The 8,107-nt window shown below is 40.0% G+C and overlaps 1 pseudogene; it reads left to right on the top strand.

The window, feature by feature from the left end:
• Window positions 1-5,242: 5,242 nt before the first annotated feature.
• On the top strand, window positions 5,243-6,559 carry LOC149996022 (poly(rC)-binding protein 2 pseudogene; annotated as a pseudogene).
• The last annotated feature ends 1,548 nt before the right edge of the window (window positions 6,560-8,107 follow it).

Genomic DNA, 8,107 nt, shown 5'->3' with positions numbered 1-8,107 from the left:
ATTACATATTTTCTTGTCCAATAGAGAAACTAAGACTAAAAGAGGTGGAATTAGTTATCCAATATCACATGGTCATTAATTGTGAATTCTGCAACATATAAAATTTCCTGCTTAAATAAATCATATTCCATTCAGTTTACTTCTTTGTGCATATAAAAACATTGACTATTATAACCTTCTGTTACTGCTTCTATTTTACACAAGCAACTTATATGTATATAAATTAGATAAACTAACAATTAATATGATCATTTTTTAGTGTTGTAACAGGAGAATTGGACCAATTATCTTTTTTCTTCATTAGTTTTCCTTCTGACATTATCTATAAAACTGGAATAATTAAGAATGACATAAGCCATCTAACATACTCAGCAGTCTTGTCATATTCATTTGACATGAAATTGATCTAGTAAGATGATGATCACTCCATTCCCAGAGCCACTGTGAATAGAGAATCCATTGTTTCATACTCGACATCAATATGATGAATGGCATCAATATCATTTATTGTTTCATCAATATGATGTAAACAATGAGTCAATTCAGTCACTTGAACAAACAAAAAGTGTTATTCTCCTTTTTTTAAATCAACTAAACCAAACAACTAGTGAGCTACAGTTAACTTTTCAAACAGTTGTTTTGAAATGATGTAGGATCCATCTTAATTTGAGTCCATTTTACTTGAAGCACACGATGTACACACTTATTACATATGTAGACATTTTAAATGTATGCATTGTAGTATATTTCATTTATATAAATCTATAAAACTTACTTTAAGTCATTTTGAATCTTACATATCTTGTATCTATAGCAACATTTCTTTATCTCCATACATTAATTTCTTTGTGTGCAAAACTATTATGAGCGTGTGCATGCATGCGCATGCGCATGTGTTGTGTATGAAGAGGGAGAGGGAGAAAGGAAAAAGACAGAGATTATAGATATTATTTTTTTATTTTATACAGAATATACATCAGATGTCTATCATGTGTACTTTAAAATATAATTATTAAAAAAGTAAGTACAGCTGGGCTAAAAATAGGTTTACGGTTGTTTGTATGGAAAATAGTATAATAATTACTAAGCAATAATATAATAATAAACTGTTTCACATACTTATAACTGTAAGCCTACTTTTTCTTCACCCTGTATAGTTTATTAAACATATTAATATATTTCTATTTTGTCAGGGTTATAGTTGCCTCTGAGAATATAGGCAATCCCTGAGGGCAAGGAATTTGAAGGGAGAACATATACAAAAAAAGTAAATTATAGAAGATAACTTAGATTATATAGTAAAACCACATTATAGCTTCTCACAAGTATTATATCTTCAAATATACAGCTAGGTTTTAATTTTTTTTCCCTCTTCACTTCTTTGAGAATGCAGAAAAGCTCATCTGAATCAAACTGAAAAAACAAAACAAAACATAAAATGCTATTGAAATCAAGGAATATTAATTAGGAAAAAGAATAATGATAGTATCAAGAGAGTTTGGCTATTGTCTAGCCGCTATGCTGTACACCTGAAACTGATACAGATTACTATTGAATGTAAGCTTTAATTGAAAAAAAAAATTTTTAAGGGTTTGGATATTCATAAACATAGAGCTATTTTTATATTATAAGAAATATTCCAGAGACTTCTGGCAAAGATGGAGGACTAGACAGACACTCTGGGTCTCCCTCCACAACTAAGAAGAAATACAACTACCTCAAAACTAGAGACAACCAGAAGTTCCAGAAAACCAAGCTGCGTGGAAGTCCAACAAAGATATAAAGAAAAAATATTCAGCCAGACAGGTAGGAGGAGCAGAACTGGGGCAGAGAGGACGAGGTGTGGTGGTCGCAATGGCAGGCCAGCAGAAAGCACAGTTACATGTTTTAAAAAGTCAGGAGGGATACCTGGGGAGTGTTCCCAGCCCCTCACCAGACCACACAGCTCACTGTCCCAGCACCAGGGAAAATCAAGCCTCATTGCTTCTGACTGTGCAAATGAAGTGGGGGTAGGGTAGAGAAAGAAACTGCCAGTCTCTCAGCAGAGTCTACTTGTTGAAGGGGTCCCCATGGTCCTAGAACATCCGCAGACACACCCACTTTGAGAACAACAGCCAGGGAAATAGCTAGAGTGGTGTCAGTCCCATACGGAGGTGGCTGAGGTGCCTAGAAGAGGAGTGAGTGCAGAGCCAGTGGCATTATTTCCTCTCGGACCCCTTCCCCACATATAGGACCACAACGTGGTGAAACATGTTCCCCTGAACTGACGAATACCTAAGGCTCCACCTCTTATAATATAACAGGAGTGACAGCTCTACCTAAGACACAGAGGCAAACAAACACAGGAGCCTCTCAAGATAAGAAGACAGAGAAGTATGGCCCCAAAGAGGGAATGGATCAAGGTTCCAGTGGGAGAACTAAGTGATGAGGAGATAGCCAACCTAACAGATGAAGAATTCAAAATACTGGTGATAAAGATGCTCACAGACTTGACAGATATGCTTAAGTATGGCAAACACATGAGGAAAGAAGTGAAAGCTATGCTAAGAGAAATGAAGGAAAATCCACACAAGACAAATGGTGATGGGAAGAAATCTAGGTTCAAATCAATGATTTGGAACATAAGGAAGAAATAAACAGTCAACCAGTACAGAATGAGAAAGCAAGAATTGAAAGAAAAAAAAAAAGAGTAGAGGCTTAGGAACCTCTGGGACAACTTTAAACTTACCAACATCTGAATCATAGGGGTGCCAGAAGGAGAAGAGGAAGAGCAAAAATTAAAGCTTATGTGAAAAAATAATGAAGGAGAACTTCCCAAATTTGGTGAAGAAAATAGACATACTAGTTCAGGAAGCACAGAGTCCTAAACAAGCTAGACCCAAAGAGGACCACACCAGAACACATCATAATTAAAATGCCAAAGGTTCAAGATAAAGAGAGAATCTGAAAAGCAGCAAGAGAAAAGTGGAAAGTTACCTACAAAGAGTTGCTTATAAGACTATCAGCTGATTTCTCAGAAGACACTTGACAGGCAAGAAAAAGATGGCAAGCAGTATTCAATGTTATGAAAAGCAAGAACGTACAACCAAGATTACTCTATCCAGCAAAGCTATTTTTAGAATGGAAGGGCAGATAAAGTGCTTCCCAGACAAGGTAAAGCTAAAAGAGTTCATCATCACCAAGCTATTATAATATGAAATGTTAAAGGGACTTAAGAAAAAGAAGACCAAAACTATGATCATTAACATGACAACAAACTCACAGCTATCAACAACTGAATCTAAAAAATGAAAACAGGGTCCACCTAAGCAAACCAGAATAGGAACAGAAGCATACGTATGGGGATCATTTGGAGAATTATCAGTTGGGAGGGGGAAATGATGCAGGGTTTAAGAAGCCTAATCGGTTGGTACAAAATAGACAGGGGAAGTTAAGAATAATATAGAAAAGGGTGAAGCCAAAGAACTTACATGCATGACCCATGGACATGAACTGTGGAGGGTGGGATTGATGGAGAGAAGTGGGGTGCTGGGCAGAGGGGAGCAAAGGGGAAAAATGGGAACTACTGTAACAGCATAATCAATAAAGTATACTTAAAGAAAAAGAAATATTCCAACATACATTTAAGATAACACCTCTTTTCCATGTTTTGTCATCAATTTATTTGCATTACCAATATATCTAATTTACACTTATCTCCTTAATGCATTCACTCAATTTTATTGATTCAGAATACCAGTAGCATCCAGTAATTCTGATGTTTTATATAATAACCTCTCTTTTCTGCAGAGAGGTCAATAATGGTTCACTCAAATGCACCCACCAGCCCACCGAAGTTCACCTTTAGTGGCTCTATATTACACTTTCTTTTCTGGCTGGTTTGGCTCAGTGGATTGAGCGTCGGCCTGCGAGCTAAGTGTCGCTGGTTCGATCTTCCAGTCAGGGCACATCAGAGAAGGAAAACTCTGACTCCAAAAAACCTTCGCTGCCTTGCGGCATACCTCTTCAGGGGAAAGGCTAAGGGAGTAAACCCCGACAGAAAATCCGGAGCCGGAGTCCCTAAGGCGGTTTGACGTTGTAGTCAACACCGGCAACTCCTGCGGCGCACCTGAAGCCAAGCTGTATTGACTCCGTCTTTCCCTTGGACCCTTCAGCTGCGAAGAGAGGGGGGGTCTGCTGCATGGGCAACAGCAGACCCTCCATATCACCCTGCCCAGGCTCTGTAGCTTCAGCTTCACTGGAGAGGACACTCCAGCGCCATCGCAAGATGTCGATTCAACACGGGAGGAGACAGATACCGGGTCACTCCCGAGTTGGACTGCACAGCCATTCTCGGCAGTGCAGATAGACTCTTAAGAAGCTACACCATCGTCTCTCGAGATGGACGGCTGCCGACGATTACACTTTCTTTTGTATTTTTTACAGGAAAGGATTGCACTAACTTGAACTATATTGTACATTCTCTTTAACTACTTTGCCACAGACTTCTGTGCACCTGGAATAACTCTTAAAAGAGAGTTGTCAAAAAGGTAATCAGAGAAAGGTAAAACGTGAGAGACAATGCAACTTTCCCACTAATGTAAATGTATGTTATCTCAAACAATGCATCTTAATACTTGGCTATCCCTTTGTTTTCATCACCATTTTATTGAAAAATATTAACTTAACTCTTAAATTATTCTGACGTTGTTTTAAGTATACCCACCTGTGTCCAGAAAATTTCTATAATTTTTGCAACATATACTTCAGGTACTAAAAGAACTAGTTTAAATATTTAAACCAAGATTACTCAGCATACCTATTTGTCCTATTCTTAATGCTTCTCTCTGACAGAATATATTACTGGCAAATGCCACCTAGTATTATAATTCAATTTACTTCACAGTAAGCATAAAGTGATAATAAATAGTGAATAATTAATCTTAAATATTTTTTGTAGTGATCTGTTCACTAGAAAACTTGTTTATAAAGAATATGGTGCAAACTGTTGGAATTGTATCTATTCAATGATAATTCTATTACACAGCTGACAACTAAACTTAGAATTAGTCTTGGTACCAGACCAGCAGAGGCAGCAGCCTGCGCCCTCTCCCGCCCGCCCTCCGCCGCCCTCCACCCGCCCCGGGGTCTCTTTCCCCCTTCCTTCTCCTCCTCCTCCACCCCCCCTTCCTCCTCCGCCCGCCCGCGGGGGCCCCCTCGCCTTCCTGCCCGCCCCTATTGTTCCGCCCCCGGCCTCCCCGCCCTTCCCCTTCCCGCCCGCTCCCCTTTTCCCCTCAGTCGCCTCGCGCCTTCAGTGACCAAAGATTTGACCACTCAAAGTCCTGCTCCTCAGAACACTGCTCAACATGGACACCTGTGTGATTGAAGGTGGATTAAACGTCACACTCACCATCCGGCTACTTATGCATGGAAAGGAAGTTGGCAGTATCATCGGAAAGAAAGGAGAATCAGTTAAGAAGATGCGAGAGGAGAGTGGTGCACGTATCAACATCTCAGAAGGGAATTGTCCTGAGAGAATTATCACTTTGGCTGGACCCACTAATGCCATCTTCAAAGCCTTTGCTATGATCATTGACAAACTGGAAGAGGCTCTATGACCAATAGCACAGCTGCCAGTAGACCTCCAGTCTCCCTGAGACTGGTGGTCCCTGCTAGTCAGTGCGGCTTTCTCATTGGGAAAGGTGGTTGCAAGATCAAGGAAATACGAGAGACTACAGGGGCTCAGGTCCAGGTGGCAGGGGATATGCTCCCCAATTCAACTGAGCGGGCCATCACTATTGCTGGCATTCCGCAATCCATCATTGAGTGTGTGAAACAGATCTGTGTGGTCATGTTGGAGTCCCCCCCGAAGGGCGTGACCATCCCGTACCGGCCCAAGCCGTCCAGTTCTCCCGTCATCTTTGCAGGTGGTCAGGACAGGTACAGCACAGGCAGCGACAGTGCGAGCTTTCCCCACACCACCCCGTCCATGAGCCTCAACCCTGACCTGGAGGGACCACCTCTAGAGGCCTATACCATTCAAGGACAGTATGCCATTCCACAGCCAGATTTGACCAAGCTGCACCAGTTGGCAATGCAACAGTCTCATTTTCCCATGACGCATGGCAACACCGGATTCAGTGCAGGTTTGGATGCATCTGCTCAGACTACTTCTCATGAACTCACCATTCCAAATGATTTGATTGGCTGCATAATCGGGCGTCAAGGCGCCAAAATCAATGAGATCCGTCAGATGTCTGGGGCTCAGATCAAAATTGCGAACCCAGTGGAAGGATCTACTGATAGGCAGGTTACCATCACTGGATCTGCTGCCAGCATTAGCCTGGCTCAATATCTAATCAATGTCAGGCTTTCTTCGGAGACGGGTGGCATGGGGAGCAGCTAGAACAATGCAGATTCATCCATAATCCCTTTCTGCTGTTCACCACCACCCATGATCCATCTGTGTAGTTTCTGAACAGCCAGCGATTCCAGGTTTTAAATAGTTTGTAAATTTTCAGTTTCTACACACTATCATCCACTCGTGATTTTTTAATTAAAGCGTTTTAATTCCTTTCTATGTTCAGCTGTTAATGCTGAGATCCATATTTAGTTTTATAAGCTTTTCCCTGTTGGGTTTTTTTTTGTTGTGTTTTTTCTTTTTTTTCTCTTTTTTTTTTTTTTTTGGAAAAAGAAAAAAAAAAAAAAGAATTAGTCTTGGTAATATCCATGGTTGCATTCTTGTGAGTGTGTGTTAATATTTCCATTAGTAGTTCAGAATCATCCCAAAACATGTTTTCTTTCTAATTTAGAAAAAACTAATTTTGTGCAGTAGCAAAATAAAAACCATTGAAATTTTTAGAAGTATGTTTTATTGATTATGCTGTTACGGTTGTCGCAATTTCTTTTCCCTTTGCTCCCCTCCACCCAGTACCCTTTTCTACATTATTCTTAACTTCCCCTGTCTATTTTGTACCTACCCATTACGCTCCTTAACCCCTGTACCATTTCCCTATTTCTCCCCCTTCACCCTCCCAGTTGATAACCCTTCAAATGATCTCCATACCTATGATTCTGTTCCTATTTGGGTTCTTTCTTTAGTTTGTTTTTTGTTTTTGTGTTTTAGATTCGTTTGTTGATAGTTGTGACATTGTTTTCATTTTAATGATCATAGTTTTGATCTTTTTTTTAAAATAAGTCCCTTTAACATTTCTTATAATAATGGCTTGGTGATGATGGACTCTTTTAGCTTTACCTTGTCTGGGAAGCATTTTTTCTGCCCTTCCATTCTAAATGATAGCTTTGCTGGATAGAGTAATCTTGGTTATAGGTCATTGCTTTTCATCACTTTGAATAATTCTTGCGAGCAAAGTTTCTTTTGAGAAATCAACTGATAATCTTATAGGAACCCCTTCGTCAGTAACTGTCTTCTTTTCTCTTGCTGCTCTTCAGGTTCTCTCTTTATCTTGAACCTTTGGCATTTTAATTATAATGCATCTTGGTGTGGTCCTCTTTGCATCTAGCTTGTTTGGGACTCTCTGTGTTTCCTGGCCTTGTATGTCAATTTCCTTCACCAAATTTGGGAAGTTTTTCTTCATTATTTTTCACATAAGCTTTCAATTCTTGCTCTTCCCCGTCTCCTTCTGGTGCCCCTACAATTTGGGTGTTGGCATGTTTAAAGTTGTCCCAGAGGTTCCTAAGCCTATCCTAATTTTTTTCAATTCTTGTTTCTTTGTTCTATACTGGCTGACTGTTTATTTCTCCCTTATGTTCCAAATCGTTGATTTGAACCTTGGCTTTCTTCCCTTCACCATTGATTTCATGTGGATTTTCCTTCATTTCACTTTGTTTAGCCTTCACTTCTTTCCTTGTGCATTTGTTGTACTTAATCTTGTTTGTCAAGTCTGTGAGCATCATTATCACCAACGTTTTGAAGTCTGCATCTGTTAGGTTAGCTATCTCCTTGTTGCTCAGTTCTCCCACTGGAGCCTTGATCTGCTCCCTTTTTGGGTCCATGCTTCTCTGTCTCCTCAACTTGACAGGCTCCTGTGTTCGCTTCTGTGTCTTAGGTAGATCTGTCACACCTGCTATGTAGTAAGGGGCAGAGATTAGGTATTCATCAGTGTGA

The sequence above is a fragment of the Furipterus horrens genome, unplaced genomic scaffold, assembly GCF_987537825.1.
Source record: "Furipterus horrens unplaced genomic scaffold, mFurHor1.1.pri manual_scaffold_12, whole genome shotgun sequence".
In the NCBI taxonomy this organism is placed as follows: domain Eukaryota; kingdom Metazoa; phylum Chordata; class Mammalia; order Chiroptera; family Furipteridae; genus Furipterus; species Furipterus horrens.
This window is presented reverse-complemented; position numbering and strand designations above follow the sequence as displayed.